This window comes from Octopus sinensis, linkage group LG7 (assembly GCF_006345805.1).
Source record: "Octopus sinensis linkage group LG7, ASM634580v1, whole genome shotgun sequence".
Taxonomy (NCBI): Eukaryota; Metazoa; Mollusca; class Cephalopoda; order Octopoda; family Octopodidae; genus Octopus; species Octopus sinensis.
In genome coordinates, this window is record NC_043003.1 from 46,629,128 (window position 1) to 46,648,060 (window position 18,933).

Below are 18,933 nucleotides of genomic sequence, written 5' to 3' on the forward strand. Positions count from 1 at the left end.
TTTTCAGTTTCATTCGTTTGCAATTGCTTATACAATGCTTTATCTTTGCAATCTTTCATCCTACACAAGTCTGACCTTGTTACGGAATATTGGGGTTAGTAACCTGCGCTCTTAACATATGCTCGTTTTCATCATTGTCGACACATTCAAAGAGAGCTTTTGCATCTGAAATCCGAGTGTCTTTTTGGTCAGCTAAAATCAGTTTTGACACAAACTTGGCAGACACTCGTCTCATACCCAAATCTTCAGTGATTATGGACTGAACTGAACCGTAACTAATGTACGCATCCTCTGATAACTCACGAATGGTAATTCTACGATTTCCCTCACAGCTGCACGCACATCTGCGATGTTTTTCTCAGTTCTACTGGTTGCGGGTCTCCCAGAACGTTCAAGATAGACGTTTTTTCAGCCATCTTGGAAACGTGTGCAGCTCATGCACTCCTTTCCATACAATTTCTGCTACTTTGCGAAGGCCTCTGAACAGGTATTGCCATGACAACTTTCTCTCTCACGGTCAGTGCGATGATCACACGCGACACACTTTCCTTCCAAGCATTGCTGTAAACAGCGGAAGTAAGCTAGCACCGTAAAAACTAATTGCGCATGTAGAGCAGAGTTCAAGGTCAATCTTTGCCAATCGGCTTTACTCTGCGCGTTTTAGCTTCCTTATTATGACAACAGTCCAGATACTTATTGATCAGACCTAGTATATATTTGTATGAATGTGCGTCTGCATGTCTGTGTTTGTCTCCGTCCACTGCGCGACAACCGGTGTTTAGAAAATAAGTATTGGGGTCGACATATTTCGACCGAACCCTTCAAGATGGTGTCTCGGCATGGCTGCAGTGACAAAAGATAAAACCCTTATTTAGGATGGTAACGTGTGATTTGAGGAAGATTTAGTTGCTATTTCTAGCAGATTGAGTGACCACATAGATGCTCCGTCGATGGCTCAATGTAATTAGGCAGATGCTGCTGCTCTTGTTGTATAGTATTAGTAGTAGCATCAAGAGGAGTCAGTGCAACTGCACTGAGAAGTAATGTTATAGGGCAGAACCCTTCATCAGAGAATCAGAAGATGAGAAGATATAAGTAGATAGTAAGGGAGTGAGTAAGCGTATAAGTAAAGTGAGAGGAGAAACAAGAAAGCATTTAAGTACATAGCGAAAACATGAGGAGATTTACAGACAGCTTATATATAGGGAGGGAGGAACAGAGGAAGACACTGTGATAGGTTTAGGGTATAAGAAGAGAGCGAGAAAATGAGGCGTAGGGTAAGCAATATGAATGGAGGAGTGGGAGGCTATATTTGATAACGGTTCGTTGGTATATCAGCACCGAAACATGACTCAAAATTTGTAATAGTGTCAGGCGCAATGTATTTAAATAAGGCTGTATAATCGTTCGTACTCAGCTGTCCCAAGTGGTCTAGTGGTTAGGATTCCGCGCTCTCACCGCGGCGGCCGGGGTTCGATTCCCCGCTTGGGAAACGTAGCTTTTTATTTTTCTTCTAAATTTTTGACTTTTAACTTTGAATTTGCAAACACAGTATACTTAGACTGAGATATATTGAAAATCTTAATTTAATATTGAAAATATTATTTTAATCCTGTATAGGCAGTTCATTTCTTTTTTTTTTTTTTGAGACGATCAGGGCACGCAACAGTACATTTGGCGAGTATCTTCTGCCATAGCATTAGATCAACCAAAACTTTGCGACTAAAATTAGAGGAAAACGACGTTGAAGCCTGCTAGAAGGACACAACGCTTTTCCTGGTTTAGGAATTGAATACGCCAAAAGCTAACATGAGAGTATCTCTCGTGGCATCTACCGCAGTATAGTTTGTTCTAGCAGAACACCCACGTTTACCTCTCAGTATTAATAATAGCTCTGATGTTAATATACTATTTTATTCTTTTACTTGTTTCAGTAATTCGACTGCGGCCATGCTTGAGCACCGCGTTTAATCGAACAAATAGACCCCAGGTCTTATTCTAACTTGTACTTATTCTACCGGTCTCTTTTTGCCGAAAAGCTGGGTGACGGGAACACAGACACACAAACATACACGCACACACACACATACATACATACATACATACATATATATATATATATATATATATATATATATATATATATATATATATATATATATATATACATACATATACAACGGGCTTCTTTCCGTGTACCAATTCCACTCACAAGGCTTTGGTCGGCCCGAAGCTTTAGTAGAAGACACTTGCCCAAGGTGCCACGTAGTGCAACTGAACCGTGAACCATGTGGTTGAGAAGCAAGCTTCTTACTACACAGCCGCTATATCTATCTAAACACTCATCTTCTAACCAAGAAACGTTGCCATGCCGAAAGGGTTACATATAAAGCCATTCTGACCAAATAAACTTATTCATTCTACAAGAAACGAAATGTGTCAAGCTATTCAAGCTTCTTTTCAATCACTTTTTGAGTTTGGCTGCTTACCTTTTTTCGTCTTATCGTCAAAGTTTCTAGATCCAACTAACACCCAAAACTTTGATCGGACATTCAATTGAGTGCAAGTATCTTTAGTACTATTATTTGCTATTACAGCTACAACAATTACTACTACAACCACCGCCACTACTACTACTACTACTACAAATAAAAATAATAATAGTAATTTCAAATTTTGGCACAAGGCCAGCAATTTCAGCCAGTGGATAAGTCGATTGCATCGACTCCAGTAAACAACTGGTACTTATTTTATCGACTCCGAGAAGATGAAAGGCAAAGTCGATCTCGGCGGAATTTGAACTCAGAACCTGTAGACGGATGAAATGATGTTAAGCATTTTGTCCGGCGTGCTAATGATTCTGCTGACTCACCACCCTGATAAATCTCTCTGTTGCAGACATAGAACCTGAAACATTGGAAGAGAGAACTAGTCGATTACATCAACTCAAGTATTTCACTGGTACTTTATTTTATTCACTTCGAAAGGAATAAAATGGTAAAGTTGACTTCGGCGGGATTTGAACTCAAGGTGCCACGAAAGCCGAATGCTCTAATAACTCTCTCAACTTGCCGCCTTCTACAACTGACATATCATAAGAATATGTTGAGGCTGGGTTCTGTCGTGTAATTCAATCCCAGAACTACTCAAGCTTCTACACCACCAGCACTACCAGTCAACCCTTTCGATATATTTCTCTCGCCAAAGCGGCGAGCTGGCAAAAATGTTAGCACGCCGGCCAAAATGTTTACCGGTATTTCGTCTGCGTTACGTTGTGAGTTCAAATTCCGCCGAGGTCGACTTTGCCTTTCATCCTTTCGGGGTCGATAAATTAAGTACCAGTTACGCACTGGGGTCGATGGAATCGACTTAATACCTATGTCTGTCCTTGTTTGTCCCCTCTGTGTTTAGCCCCTTGTGGGTAATAAAGAAATAGGTATTTCGTCTGCCGCTACGTTCTGAGTTCAAATTCCGCCGAGGTCGGCTTTGGCTTTCATCCTTTCGGAGTCGTACCAGTTACGAACTTGGGATCGATATAATCGACTTAATCCCTTTGTCTGTCCTTGTTTGTCCTCTCTGTATTTGGCCCCTTGTGAGTAGTTAAGAAATAGGTATTTCGTCTGCCGCTACGTGCTGAGTTTGAATTCCGCCGAGGTCGACTTTGCCTTCCATCCTTTCGGGGTCGATAAATTAAGTACCAGTTACGCACTGGGGTCGATGTAATCGACTTAATCCGTTTGTCTGTCCTTGTTTGTCCCCTCTATATTTAGCACCTTTTGAGCAATAAAGAAAGAAGAAACGTTAACCCGCCGGGCGAAATGCTTACCGGTATTTCGTCTGCCGCTACGTTCTGAGTTCAAATTCCGCCGAGGTCGACTTTGCCTTTCCTTCTTTCGGGGTCGATTAAATAAGTACCATTTACGCACTGGAATCGATATAATCGACTTAATCCGTTTGTCTGTCCTTGATTGTCCCTTCTGTGTTTAGCCCCTTGTGGGTAGTACAGAAATAGGTATTTCATCTGTCTTTACGTTCTGAGTTCAAATTCCACCGAGGTCGACTTTGCCTTTCATCCTTTCGGGGTTGATAAATTAAGTGACAGTTGTGTACTGGGGTCCTTCTATTCGACTGGCCCCCTCCCCCAAAATTTCTCGGCTTGTGCCTAGAGAAGAAAAGTAGTAGTAGCAGCAGCACCAGCACCAACAGTGGAAGCAACAGTAGCGGTAGTAGCTGAGCCATCCACTACAATATATTCTAATATATTCTAATATATACTACCAGCATAAATCAGAGTTACAATTTTTGTTATCAGCTGTGTTTCAGACCCAGTATCAACACTTCCCAAGTAGTCTAGTGGTTAGGATTCCGCGCTCTCATCGCGGCGGCCGGGGTTCGATTCCCCGCTTGGGAAACGGTTTAAATATATTTATTTTTAAATTTTTGTATTTCAAACGTTCAATTCCCAAAAACAGCATATTTGAAGGTATTGAAAATGTTAGCTTAATTCTGTAAAGACATCCCTGTTTTATTCGAGCTGATCAGAGCAACCCGCATGACATTTGGCAAGTATCTGCTGCCATATACTACCTTCAACCAAAACTTTTCGAGTAAAATTAGAGAGGCGAAAACTATAGCGAATCCAGTTAGAAAGACTTCTTGGAAATAGGTTTTAATACGTCGAATCATTTAACACCAAATCTGACTACCTATATTTTTAGCAGGTCCACTTTCTTGCAAACTTACGGGTCAAAATCTCCCTTTTGAGGTTAATATCCTCCCCAACTCAGCAGTAACTCAACCATTAATCTCAATATAAAACATCATATAGTCTAAAGTATACTACCACGATGAATCAATGTTACAGTTATTGTTGTCTGCCGTGTTTCTGTGCCCTGCTGTCGGCTTCCCAAGTGGTCTAGTGGTTAGGATTCCGCGCTCTCACCGCGGCGGCCGGGGTTCGATTCCCCGCTTGGGAAACGTTTTACATATTTTTAAAAAACTTATCTCATATTGTATTTAAGTAGGAATGGCAATGGATAAATATGCATGTTTATTAATTATTTACTCACAATTCGTAACTTCATAATTAATATATTGCTTTACACCAATATTTTCATTGTATTACTTTAAGATGTGGTACGGCACCGGACTGCCAGAATTGCTTAGCGATATTTCTTCCGGCTTTTTATATTCTAAGATCAAATACAGCTGAGGACGGTTTTGCCTTTAATTCTTTCGGAGTGGATAAACTAATTAGAAATTGAGCACATGGGTCAACTGCTGTCCATGAGCCAAAATTTGAAGCCCTTATTATAATATATGGTAATCTATTTTACTCCCAACGACATACAATCGTTGAAGTATCAAGATAGACAGTTGAAACCTCTGTTAAATACTTTCAATTACCTAAAAGGAGAAATACCACTAATTAATTCATCCGTCGCCCCTAACCATCCTACTAGCTTACCGGTTTAATAGTAATAATAATAGTTTCAAATTTTGGCACGAGGTAAGTCGATTACACCAACCTCTGTAATTGACAGTACTTTATCTTATCGACCCCGAAAGAATCAAAAAGGCAGTAACTCAACCATTAATCTCAATATAAAGCATCATATAGTCTGAAGTATACTACCACCATGAATCAATGTTACAGTTATTGTTGTCTGCCGTGTTTCTGTACTCTGCTGTCGGCATCCCAAGTGGTCTAGTGGTTAGGATTCCGCGCTCTCACCGCGGCGGCCGGGGTTCGATTCCCCGCTTGGGAAACGGTTTACATATTTTTAAAAAACTTATCTCATATTGTATTTAAGTAGGAAGTGCAATGGATAAATATGCATATTTATTAATTATTTACTCACAATTCGTAACTTGCAAATTAGTATTTTGCTTATTGCTTTACACCAATATTTTCATCGTATTACTTTAAGATGTGGTATGGCACCGGACTGCCAGAATTGCTTAGCGATATTTCTTCCGGCTTTTTATATTCTAAGATCAAATACAGCTGAGGAAGGCTTTGCCTTTAATTCTTTTGGAGTGGATAAAATAATTAGAAATTGAGCACATGGGTCAACTGCTGTCCATGAGCCAAAATTCGAAGCCCTTATTATAATATATGGTAATCTATTTTACTCACAACGACATACAATCGTTGAAGTATCAAGATAGACAGTTGAAACCTCTGTTAAATACTTTCGATTACCTAAAAGGAGAAATACACTAATTATTTTATCCGTCGCCCCTAACCATCCTACAGCTTACCGGCTTAATAGTAATAATATAAGTTTAAAATTTTGGCACAAGGTAAGTCGATTACCTTGTGCCACAGGGCGTAAGTCGATTACCTTGTGCCAAAGGGCGTAAGTCGATTACATCAACCTCTGTAATTGACAGTACTTTATCTTATCGACCCCGAAAGAATCAAAAAGGCAATGTTGATCTTGGCTGGATTTGAACTCAAAACAAAGAGAGAAAAGAAATGTCGTTAAGTATTTTATACTTGACGCTCCAAAGATTCCACCAGCTCACTGTGTTTGTGTTATAATAATTTTGTAAGTCGGAGAGCTGGCAAAATTGTTAGCACGTCCAGTGAAATGCTTGCCGGTATTTCATCTGCCGCTACGTTCTGAGTTCAAATTCCGCTGAGGTCGACTTTGCCTTTCATCCTTTCGGGGTCGATTAAATAAGTACCAGTTACGCACTGGGGTCGATATAATCGACTTAACCCCTTCCCTAATATTGCTACACTTGTGGAGATTTTGAAAGCAATAATTATAATAATTTCTAATATTCGTTTCAATTTGTTGCGCAAGGACAGTGAGTTCGGGATTACATCAATCCCAATGCTCACTTGGCAAAGTTGGCCTCGGCGGGATTTAAGCTCAGAACGTAAGGATGGACGAAATGTTACTTAGCAATTTGCCTGACGCCCCTAACGATTCTGCCAGCTTGCCGCTGTAAACGAAATGCCGTTCTCGCAAGAGTTAATTTTTAATAATAATTTTAAAGTTTGCAACAAAGACTGCAATTCCAAGGGAGAGTGCAAGTTGGTTACATCGACCTCAGTATTCAACTGGTTTTCCTTTTATCGACCCCGGAAGGTAGAAAGGAAAAGTCGATCACAGCGGAATCTGAACTCAGAATATAAAGACGAATAATTTTGCATTCCAACAGAATATTTTGAGGTACTCTCGACTTATTTAATCCCAGAATTGCTGAAGCACCGGTACCACCACCAGCAGACAAGACCGCGTCAATGTATCTCTCTCACCAACGAATACTTTCGGTAAAGTATACTTCGACAGTGAATCAATGTTACAGTTGCTGTTATCAGTTGTGTTTCAGGCGCTGGCTGCAAGTCTCCCAAGTGGTCTAGTGGTTAGGATTCCGCGCTCTCACCGCGGCGGCCGGGGTTCGATTCCCCGCTTGGGAAATAACTTTATCTTTTAATATATTTGACATAATACATTATATCCGTCACTTTCAACGATTCTACCAGATCACTGCCTCAGTAATAATTATAAGAAAAGCACTCAGAGAGCGCAAACCTCCACCAAGGTAGCACCAACGTCCTAATCATTTTATTACCCACAAGGGGCCAACACAGCGGGTACAATACATTACATATGGGGATACAAAGCAGGTAAAAAAATAGGACAACGTATGAGAAACATAAAATGACAAATGAAAATGAAAAAATGCAACGAAGCTAATCGGCGCCACCTCCGAGTAGCTTCATTTATACTTTTCTTTCTTTTTTTAAACCTCGTTCCTTCTAGTATATCCATCTTGCACTCCTTTATAAGTTCTATATATTCCATACAATCCAACAACCTATCTTTATCAACTTTTACTCTCCAACAAGTGAATCCATTTAAAAACCTTTCTATTTTTGCCTTCTCTTCCTCTGAAACCAACAAGCATATAAATATCCCCTTTTATATTATCCTCATCCGTTTTAACAAGCACTGTGTCTTTCCACTTCATTGTTTCTCTGATCAGTTCACTATCTGAGTCATCTATTATGCACACAAGGCAACTTTTTCCTTTAGCCGAGGGAGGGGAAATTTGGGGGTTCTTGTGCCCGCGTGTTTTCTTTTTTTTTTCTGTGTCTGAAGCGAGAGGGTAGGTTTGGTGTCTGTTGGGGAGGGTGGGTCTGAGAAGGTGTAGGTGAGTTGGGTACGGGTAGGGCTTCCTTTTCCTTTTGTTCCTACTTTCCACTGTCTTCCACGTCTCGACTTCCTTCTTCATTTCTTCTGATAGTAAATCCTCCTCCGCTTTCGCTGGTTCCCTAGATTTCTCCTGGGTCCCCTTGGACGGTGAAGGGCAGTCCGCTCTGATGTGACCCTTTAGGCAACATTTAAAGCTTCGCGGGATTCTGCCCTCCACCCTGACTCTCAGCACCGTGTCCTAAATTGTAATTGTCTCTTTCATGCTTTCCAAATTGTTCAGAAAATTTCCAAATTAGCCAGAAAAATCCACGATGTACTGAGTGCGTGATCGGTGAACCGCGATATACTGAGTGCGCGATAGGTGAACCGCGATATGGCGAGGGATTACGTTTATTATCTATTTACTTGCTTGTAAATTGGTATCATATTTACATTATATTTACATTACACCACTGAGGTTCATTGTACGAGGTGCGTTCAAAAAGTATCCGATTTTATTTTCTTCCTGCCAATACTAATGACACACGGGAAATTTTCTTCGGGTAGGAGGTGATGGCACCCTTCCTGCGCATGCGGGAAAATTTCGCGCTGGTACACTGTACCAGTTCCCGGCTACTACTCCTTGAGCACAGACGTGTTGTGAGCGCTCATCGGATTTTCGCTTCCACCGAACGCATCGAGCAGTGATATCGCATCAAATTTTGTCAAAAGCATGGTGATACTCACGCTCAAGCCATCCAGAAGATTCAGCAGGCATTTGGTGGTGATGCGAAAGGCAGAAATTAGTACAAGGAGCGGTACAACGGCTTCAAACATGGCCGCATTTCAGTGGAGAGCAAGCCACGCTCCGGCAAGCCATCCACAAACCGAAGCAAGTCGTGTAACAATCTAGAAAATTGCTCACGAAGTGGGAATAAGCATAGGATCAGTGCATTCAATTTTAACAGAGGATCTGTGCATGCGGAGAGTTTCGGCGAAATTCATCCCCAAGGCGAAATTATATCTCGCGGGAACAATATTTAGTTTACAGCGGCAAGCTGGCAGAATCGTTAGGGCGTCAGGCAAATTGCTAAGTAGCATTTCATCCATCTTTACGTTCTGAACTTAAATTCCGCCGAGGCCAACTTTGCCTTTCAGTAAGTACCAAGTTAGCATTGGGGTTGATATAATCCCGAACTTACCGTTCTTGCGCAGGTAGAGAGGCAGAAGCAACTCCGCATGGAAATCGCACAGAACATGCTACACAATGCAAACCACGACCGAGACTTCGTGAAAACCATCATCGCTGGTGATGAAACATGGGTTTATGGTCTCTGCTTGATGCATTCAGTCATCTTGCCTGAAAACAAAAATCCGACGAGCTCGTAATTTATGTCAATTCTCTAGGCCTACCGACGCGAAAATTTTCTTGCATGATCAGTAAGGGTGGTATCACCTCCTACCCAGAGGATTTTTCCTACGCGTCATTAGTTTTGTGGGAGAAAATAAAGTCGGATACTTTTTGAACGTACTTCGTCTTACTGTAAAGTGCAGTAAGGAGGTAGAGTGACAGAACTGCTAGTGCGTCGAAAAACCTTTTTGCAGTATTTCTTCTGGCTCCTCACATTCTGAATTCAAATAACACCGAGGTTGATATTGCCCTTCATCCTTTCGGGGTCGATGAATAATGTCCATTGAGCAGTGCGGTCTATTTACTAGACCTCCCTGTCCCTACAATATTACTGGTCTTGAGCCAAACTTAAAATGAATGATGTAGCATGACGGTGAGCTGGCAGAATCGATAGTGCATTCGGCCAAAATGCTTAACGAAGTTTCTTCCAGTTGTGAGTTCAAATCTCGCGGAAGTCAATTTTGTCCTCCAATCCTTTCTGGGCCGATAAAATCACTAGGGACGATGTAATCGACATACCCCTACCATGAAATTGCTGGCCTTGAGCCAAAATTTGAACCCTTTACTATAATATGCGGTGAAATTATGTCGGTGATTACTTATTGAAAGATGTCCACACTTTGATAATACTATACTTTTTGAAGAAACATAATAACTATTTGATACGAGTGCTGAAAAACTTCTATTAGCTGAGATTATCTATGCAATTAACTAACAAAATCTACCCTAAGGAGAGTTTAAAATATAAAAACAGCAGTCAAGCGAACTCCTATTAGATCAGGCGACCAAATATGTTTGTTGAAGAAGTCAAATAAGATCAATATATGACCCGTGTTTTCAAAGATTCTACTCAACCGTCTGAGTTAGTCAGGATATCAACAAAGTCACCAGATTATTGTTGTTGTTGCTGCTGCTGCTGCTGCTGCTTCTGGGGCTAGCGTAGAGTTGCTTTACAAAACGTATGAAATATTGAATGTTTGGCATGGGTTCAGTCCCACAGCACGGCAGCTCGGACAACTGCCTTCTAATATTACCCCAGATCAACCAATATCATGTGAATTAATTTGGTTGACGGAAATTATTGGAAGAACGTGTTTATCATTTTTGCAGTCTCTTCCAAGACGTTTGCGTTTCTTCTCACACTAAAGTATAATGAGTTTTAACAGGTTACTCTTGTAAAGGGATTTTTTTCGGGGACGACCACTGCAGCCTCAACAATATGCATAAGCGTTAAATAAAGATAAAGATTTTAATCAATTTAATCAAGCGCAGCTTCTGCTGCATAATTTGAATGTGTGTGGGTGGGTGAGTGTATGTGTGTGAGCGCGTATGTGTGTGTGTGTGTGTGTGTGTGTGTGTAGATATGTGTATGCATGTTTTGTAGGTGGTTGGATGGAATTGTCAAAGACGCTTCAATTTTTCTAAAAATCAATAAAATGGAAAATAAGAAAATAAGGATAAAAACACACGTGACATACATGACAAACAAAATGAATAATGATAATAATTACGTAATATAAATAGAATGTCAAATGCGTTGGTGCGTGACTTTTGGCCTACCTTGCCCGCGCGTGCGCGCGTGTGTGTGTGTGTTATCTTTGTGCTTGACCCAGTGCCACTTCACAACTTGGGTTGTTTCTGTATGACCCTGTAACATAAGCAGTTGGGTAATAGAGACCGATAGATTAAGAAATACCAGAGTTTAAGAGATAGCTCCTGGATTTGATTTGCTCGACTAAACCCTTCAAGGCGGTACCCCCCAGCAAGGCCGAAGCCTAATGACAGAAAGAACTAAAAAATGTATTTAATGTATATAAAGGCGCAATGTATTTAAATAAGGCTGTATCATCGCTAGTACTCAATTGTCCCAAGTGGTCTAGTGGTTAGGATTCCACGCTCTCACCGCGGCGGCCGGGGTTCGATTCCCCGCTTGGGAAACGTAGCTTTTTTTTTTTTTTTCTTCTAAATTTTTGATTTTTAGCTTTGAATTTGCAAACACAGTGTACTTAGACTGAGATATATTGAAAATCTTAATTTAATATTCAAATATTATTTTAATCCTGTATAGGCAGTTCATTTTTTTTTTGTTTGAGACGATCAGGGCTCGCAACAGTACTTTTGGCGAGTATCTTCTAGTCATAGCATTAGATCAACCAAAACTTTGCGACTAAAATTAGAGGAAAACGACGTTGAAGCCTGCTAGAAGGACACAACGCTTTTCCTGGTTTAGGAATTGAATACGCCAAAAGCTAATATGAGAGTATCTCTCGTGGCATCTACCACAGTATAGTTTGTTCTAGCAGTTCACCCACGTTTACCTCTCAGTATTAATAATAGCTCTGATGTTAATATACTATTTTATTCTTTTACTTATTTCAGTCATTCGACTGCGGCCATGCTTGAACACCGCGTTTAATCGAACAAATCGACCCCAGGACTTATTCTAACTTGTACTTATTCTACCGGTCTCTTTTTGCCGAAAAGCTGGTTGACGGGGACGTAAAAACACCAGCATCGGTTGTCAAGCAAAGATGGACTGACAAACACAGACACAAATAACAAATACACACACACACACACACACACATATATATATATGTCGCCATGTTGAATCGCAAGCTTCTGCACGCATTTTTTTCTCTCCGTGTTTCTTTTCTGTGTATCTTTCTGTTGAAGAGCGTAGGCTCGAAACGTAAAAGACTTGTTTTATTTATATTCCTGAGCGCCATACTAATACAATTGTTTGTTTGTACTCCACCTGCCTTCGTCTTTTGTTTATTTTCATAAAGCTTCCCGTTATATATATATATATATATATATATATATATATACGGGCTTCTTCCAGTTTCCGTCTACCAAATCCACTTACAAGGCTTTGGTCGACCCGAGGCTATAGTAGAAGACACTTGCCCAAGGTGCCACGTAGTGCGACTGAACCGTGAACCATGTGGTTGAGAAGCAAGCTTCTTGCCACGCAGCCGCTATATCTAACTAAACACTCATCTTCTAACCAAGAAGCGTTACCATACCGAAACGGTTACATATAAAGCCATTCTGACCAAATAGACTTATTCATTCTACAAGAAACGAAATGTGTTAAGCTAAAGCTATTCAAGCTTCTTTTCAACCATTTTCTGAGTTTGTCTGCTTACCTTTTTTCGTCTTATCGTCAAAGTTTCTAGATCCAACTGACACCCAAAACGTTGATCGGACCTTCAATTCGGTGCATCTTTAGTATTATTATTTGCTATTACAACTACAACAATTACTACTACAACCACCACTACTACTACTACTACTACTACTACTACTACAAATAAAAATAATAATAGTAATTTCACATTTTGGCACAAGGCCAGCAATTTCAGCCAGTGGATAAGTCGATTGCATCGACTCCAGTAAACAACTGGTACTTATTTTATCGACTCCGAGAAGATGAAAGGCAAAGTCGATCTCGGCGGAATTTGAACTCAGAACCTGTAGACGGATGAAATGATGTTAAGCATTTTGTCCGGCGTGCTAATGATTCTGCTGACTCACCACCCTGATAAATCTCTCTGTTGCAGACATAGAACCTGAAACATTGGAAGAGAGAACTAGTCGATTACATCAACTCAAGTATTTCACTGGTACTTTATTTTATTCACTTCGAAAGGAATAAAATGGTAAAGTTGACTTCGGCGGGATTTGAACTCAAGGTGCCACGAAAGCCGAATGCTCTAACAACTCTCTCAACTTGCCGCCTTCTACAACTGACATACCATAAGAATATGTTGAGGCTGGATTCTGTCGTGTAATTCAATCCCAGAACTACTCAAGCTTCTACACCACCAGCACTACCAGTCAACCCTTTCGATATATTACTCTCGCCAAAGCGGCGAGCTGGCAGAAACGTTAGCACGCCGGCCAAAATGGGGTCGATTAAATAAGTACCAGTTACGCACTGGAATCGATATCATCGACTTAATCCCTTTGTCTGTCCTTCTTTGTCCCTTCTGTGTTTAGCCCCTTGTTGGTAGTACAGAAATAGGTATTTCGTCTGCCGCTACGTTCTGAGTTCAAATTCCGCCGAGGTCGACTTTGCCTTTCATCCTTTCGAGGTTGATAAATTAAGTGACAGTTGCGTACTGGGGTCCTTCTATTCGACTGGCCCCTTCCCCAAAAATTTCTCGCCTTGTGCCTAGAGAAGAAAAGTAGTAGTAGCAGCAGCACCAGCACCAACAGTGGCAGCAACAGTAGCGGTAGTAGCTGAGCCATCCACTTCAATATATTCTAATATATTCTAATATATACTACCAGCATAAATCAGAGTTACAATTTTTGTTATCAGCTGTGTTTCAGAACACACTTCAACACTTCCCAAGTAGTCTAGTGGTTAGGATTCCGCGCTCTCACCGCGGCGGCCGGGGTTCGATTCCCCGCTTGGGAAACGGTTTATATATACATATAATTTTAAATTTTTGTATTTCAAACGTTCAATTCCCAAAGACAGCATATTTGAAGGTATTGAAAATGTTAGCTTAATTCTGTAAAGACATCCCTGTTTTATTCGAGCTGATCAGAGCAACCCGCAGTACATTTGGCAAGTATCTGCTGCCATATACTATCTTCAACCAAAACTTTGCGAGTAAAATTAGGGAGGCGAAAACTATGGCGAATCCAGATAGAAAGACTGTTCTTGGAAATAGGTTTTAATACGTCGAATCATTTAACACCAAATCTGACTACCTATATTTTTAGCAGGTCCACTTTCTTGCAAACTTTCGGGTCAAAATCTCCCTTTTGAGGTTAATATCCTCCCCAACTCAGCAGTAACTCAACCATTAATCTCAATATAAAGCATCATATAGTCTGAAGTATACTATCACGATGAATCAATGTTATAGTTATTGTTGTCTGCCGTGTTTCTGTACTCTGCTGTCGGCCTCCCAAGTGGTCTAGTGGTTAGGATTCCGCGCTCCCACCGCGGCGGCCGGGGTTCGATTCCCCGCTTGAGAAGCGGTTTACATATTTTTGAAAAATTCATCTCATATTGTATTTAAGTGGGAATGGCAATGGATAATATCTATGTTTATTAATTATTTACTCACAATTCGTAACTTGCAAATTAGTATTTTGCTTATTGCTTTACACCAATATTTTCATCGTATTACTTTAAGATGTGGTACGGCACCGGACTGCCAGAATTGCTTAGCGATATTTCTTCCGGCTTTTTATATTCTAAGATCAAATACAGCTGAGGACGGCTTTGCCTTTTAATTCTTTCGGAGTGGATAAACTAATTAGAAATTGAGCACATGGGTCAACTGCTGTCCATGAGCCAAAATTTGAAGCCCTTATTATAATATATGGTAATCTATTTTACTCCCAACGACATACAATCGTTGAAGTATCAAGATAGACATTTTATACCTCTGTTAAATACTTTCAATTACCTAAAAGGAGAAATACCACTAATTAATTTATCCGTCGCCCCTAACCATCCTACCAGCTTACCGGCTTAATAGTAATAATAATAGTTTCAAATTTTGGCACAAGGTAAGTCGATTACCTTGTGCCAAAGTGCGTAAATCAATTACGTCGACCTCTGTAATTGACAGTACTTTATTTTATTGACCCCGAAAGAATGAAAAAGGCAATGTTGATCTTGGCTGGATTTGAACTCAAAACAAAGAGAGAAAAGAAATGTCGTTAAGTATTTTATACTTGACGCTCCAAAGATTCCACCAGCTCACCGTGTTTGTGTTATAATAATTTTGTAAGTCGGAGAGCTGGCAAAATTGTTAGCACGTCCAGTGAAATGCTTACCGGTATTTCATCTGCCGCTACGTTCTGAGTTCAAATTCCGCTGAGGTCGACTTTGCCTTTCATCCTATCGGGGTCGATTAAATAAGTACCAGTTACGCACTGGTGTCGATATAATCGACATAATCCGTTCCCTAATATTGCTACCCTTGTGGAGATTTTGAAAGCAATAATTATAATAATTTCTAATATTCGTTTCAATTTTTTGCGCAAGGACAGTGAGTTCGGGATTACATCAATCCCAATGCTCACTTGGTACTTACTGAAAGGCAAAGTTGGCCTCGGCGGAATTTAAGCTCAGAACGTAAGGATGGACGAAATGTTACTTAGCAATTTGCCTGACGCCCCTAACGATTCTGCCAGCTTGCCGCTGTAAACCGAATGCCGTTCTCGCAAAAGTTAATTTTTAATAATAATTTTAAAGTTTGCAACAAAGACTGCAATTTCAAGGGAGAATGCAAGTTGGTTACATCGACTTCAGTATTCAACTGGTACTCCTTTTATCGACCCCGGAAGGTAGAAAGGAAAAGTCGACCTCAGTGGAATCTGAACTCAGAATTTAAAGACGAATAATTTTGCATTCCAACAGAATATTTTGAGGTACTCTCGACTTATTTAATCCCAGAATTGCTGAAGCACCGGTACCACCACCAGCAGACAAGACCGCGTCAATGTATCTCTCTCACCAACGAATACTTTCGGTAAAGTATACTTCGACAGTGAATCAATGTTACAGTTACTTTTATCAGTTGTGTTTCAGTCGCTGGCTGCAAGTCTCCCAAGTGGTCTAGTGGTTAGGATTCCGCGCTCTCACCGCGGCGGCCGGGGTTCGATTCCCCGCTTGGGAAACGGTTTATATATATATTTTTTTAAATTTTTGTATTTCAAACGTTCAATTCCCAAAGACAGCATATTTGAAGGTATTGAAAATGTTAGCTTAATTCTGTAAAGATATCCCTGTTTTATTCGAGCTGATCAGAGCAACCCGCAGTACATTTGGCAAGTATCTGCTGCCATATACTACCTTCAACCAAAACTTTGCGAGTAAAATTAGGGAGGCGAAAACTATGGCGAATCCAGATAGAAAGACTGTTCTCGGAAATAGGTTTTAATACGTCGAATCATTTAACACCAAATCTGACTATCTATATTTTTAGCATGTCCACTTTCTTGCAAACTTTCGGGTTAAAATCTCCCTTTTGAGGTTAATATCCTCCCCAACTCAGCAGTAACTCAACCATTAATCTCAATATAAAACATCATATAGTCTAATGTATACTACCACGGTGAATCAATGTTACAGTTATTATTGACTGTCGTGTTTCTGCACCCTGCTGTCGGCATCCCAAGTGGTCTAGTGGTTAGGATTCCGCGCTCTCACCGCGGCGGCCGGGGTTCGATTCCCCGCTTGGGAAACGGCTTACATATTTTTTAAAAAATTATCTCATATTGTATTTAAGTAGGAATGGCAATGGATAAATATGCATGGTTATTAATTATTTACTCACAATTCGTAACTTGCAAATTAGTATTTTGCTTATTGCTTTACACCAATATTTAAGATGTGGTACGGCACCGGACTGCCAGAATTGCTTAGCGATATTTCTTCCGGCTTTTTATATTCTAAGATCAAATACAGCTGAGGACGGCTTTGCCTTTAATTCTTTTGGAGTGGATAAAATAATTAGAAATTGAGCACATGGGTCAACTGCTGTCCATGAGCCAAAATTCGAAGCCCTTATTATAATATATGGTAATCTATTTTACTCACAACGACATACAATCGTTGAAGTATCAAGATAGACAGTTGAAACCTCTGTTAAATACTTTCGATTACCTAAAAGGAGAAATACCACTAATTAATTTATCCGTCGCCCCTAACCATCCTACCAGCTTACCGGCTTAATAGTAATAATAATAGTTTCAAATTTTGGCACAAGGTAAGTCGATTACCTTGTGCCAAAGGGCGTAAGTCGATTACATCAACCTCTGTAATTGACAGTACTTTATCTTATCGACCCCGAAAGAATCAAAAAGGCAATGTTGATCTTGGCTGGATTTGAACTCAAAACAAAGAGAGAAAAGAAATGTCGTTAAGTATTTTATACTTGACACTCCAAAGATTCCACCAGCTCACCGTGTTTGTGTTATAATAATTTTGTAAGTCGGAGAGCTGGCAATATTGTTAGCACGTCCAGCGAAATGCTTACCGGTATTTCATCTGCCGCTACGTTCTGAGTTCAAATTCCGCTGAGGCCGACTTTGCCTTTCATCCTTTCGGGGTCGATTAATTAAGTACCAGTGACGCACTGGAGTCAATATAATCGACTTAATCCGTTTCTCTGTCCTAGTTTGTCCCTTCTGTGTTTAGCCCCTGGTGGGTAGTACAGAAATAGGTATTTCGTCTGTCTTTACGTTCTGAGTTCAAATTCCGCCGGGGTCGACTTTGCCTTTCATCCTTTCGGGGTTGATAAATTAAGTGACAGTTTCGTTTTGGGTTCCTTCTATTCGACTGGCCCCCTCCCCCAAAATTTCTCGCCTTGTGCCTAGAGAAGAAAAGTAGTAGTAACAGCAGCAGTAATAGCAGCAGCACCACCACTAACAGTGGCAGCAACAGTAGCGGTAGTAGCTGAGCCATCCACTTCAATATATTCTAATATCTTCTAATATCTTCTAATATATTCTAATATATACTACCAGCATAAATCAGAGTTACAATTTTTGTTATCAGCTGTGTTTCAGACCACACATCAACACTTCCCAAGTAGTCTAGTGGTTAGGATTCCGCGCTCTCACCGCGGCGGCCGGGGTTCGATTCCCCGCTTGGGAAACGGTTTATATATACATATATTTTTAAATTTTTGTATTTCATACGTTCAATTCCCAAAGACAGCATATTTGAAGGTATTGAAACTGTTAGCTTAATTCTGTAAAGACATCCCTGTTTTATTCGAGCTGATCAGAGCAACCCGCAGTACATTTGGCAAGTATCTGCTGCTATATACTATCTTCAACCAAAACTTTGCGAGTAAAATTAGGGAGGCGAAAACTATGGCGAATCCAGTTAGAAAGACTGTTCTTGGAAATAGGTTTTAATACGTCGAATCATTTAACACCAAATCTGACTACCTATATTTTTAGCAGGTCCACTTTCTTGCAAACTTTCGGGTCAAAATCTCCCTTTTGAGGTTAATATCCTCCCCAACTCAGCAGTAACTCAACCATTAATCTCAATATAAAGCATCATATAGTCTGAAGTATACTACCACGATGAATCAATGTTACAGTTATTGTTGTCTGCCGTGTTTCTGTACTCTGCTGTCGGCATCCCAAGTGGTCTAGTGGCTAGGATTCCGCGCTCTCACCGCGGCGGCCGGGGTTCGATTCCCCGCTTGGGAAGCGGTTTACATATTTTTGAAAAATTCATCTCATATTGTATTTAAGTTGGAATGGCAATGGATAATATCTATGTTTATTAATTATTTAGTCACAATTCGTAACTTGCAAATTAGTATTTTGCTTATTGCTTTACACCAATATTTTCATCGTATTACTCTAAGATGT

The 18,933-nt window shown here is 40.3% G+C and overlaps 12 non-coding genes across 12 annotated transcripts; all 12 read left to right on the forward strand.

Moving 5' to 3' along the window:
* The first annotated feature begins 1,420 nt into the window (after positions 1-1,420).
* Trnae-cuc lies at positions 1,421-1,492 on the forward strand. Its single transcript has one exon. It is a non-coding gene; the product is annotated as a tRNA-Glu (tRNA).
* A 2,847-nt stretch (positions 1,493-4,339) lies between these two features.
* On the forward strand, positions 4,340-4,411 carry Trnae-cuc. The gene has a single exon. It is a non-coding gene; the product is annotated as a tRNA-Glu (tRNA).
* Positions 4,412-4,904: 493 nt separating this feature from the next.
* Trnae-cuc lies at positions 4,905-4,976 on the forward strand. Its single transcript has one exon. It is a non-coding gene; the product is annotated as a tRNA-Glu (tRNA).
* Positions 4,977-5,696: 720 nt separating this feature from the next.
* On the forward strand, positions 5,697-5,768 carry Trnae-cuc. Its single transcript has one exon. It is a non-coding gene; the product is annotated as a tRNA-Glu (tRNA).
* Positions 5,769-7,363: 1,595 nt separating this feature from the next.
* Positions 7,364-7,435, forward strand: Trnae-cuc. Its single transcript has one exon. It is a non-coding gene; the product is annotated as a tRNA-Glu (tRNA).
* Positions 7,436-11,429: 3,994 nt separating this feature from the next.
* Trnae-cuc lies at positions 11,430-11,501 on the forward strand. The gene has a single exon. It is a non-coding gene; the product is annotated as a tRNA-Glu (tRNA).
* A 2,420-nt stretch (positions 11,502-13,921) lies between these two features.
* Trnae-cuc lies at positions 13,922-13,993 on the forward strand. The gene has a single exon. It is a non-coding gene; the product is annotated as a tRNA-Glu (tRNA).
* Positions 13,994-14,490: 497 nt separating this feature from the next.
* On the forward strand, positions 14,491-14,562 carry Trnag-ccc. The gene has a single exon. It is a non-coding gene; the product is annotated as a tRNA-Gly (tRNA).
* A 1,583-nt stretch (positions 14,563-16,145) lies between these two features.
* Positions 16,146-16,217, forward strand: Trnae-cuc. The gene has a single exon. It is a non-coding gene; the product is annotated as a tRNA-Glu (tRNA).
* A 495-nt stretch (positions 16,218-16,712) lies between these two features.
* Trnae-cuc lies at positions 16,713-16,784 on the forward strand. Its single transcript has one exon. It is a non-coding gene; the product is annotated as a tRNA-Glu (tRNA).
* A 1,343-nt stretch (positions 16,785-18,127) lies between these two features.
* On the forward strand, positions 18,128-18,199 carry Trnae-cuc. Its single transcript has one exon. It is a non-coding gene; the product is annotated as a tRNA-Glu (tRNA).
* Positions 18,200-18,696: 497 nt separating this feature from the next.
* Positions 18,697-18,768, forward strand: Trnae-cuc. The gene has a single exon. It is a non-coding gene; the product is annotated as a tRNA-Glu (tRNA).
* The last annotated feature ends 165 nt before the right edge of the window (positions 18,769-18,933 follow it).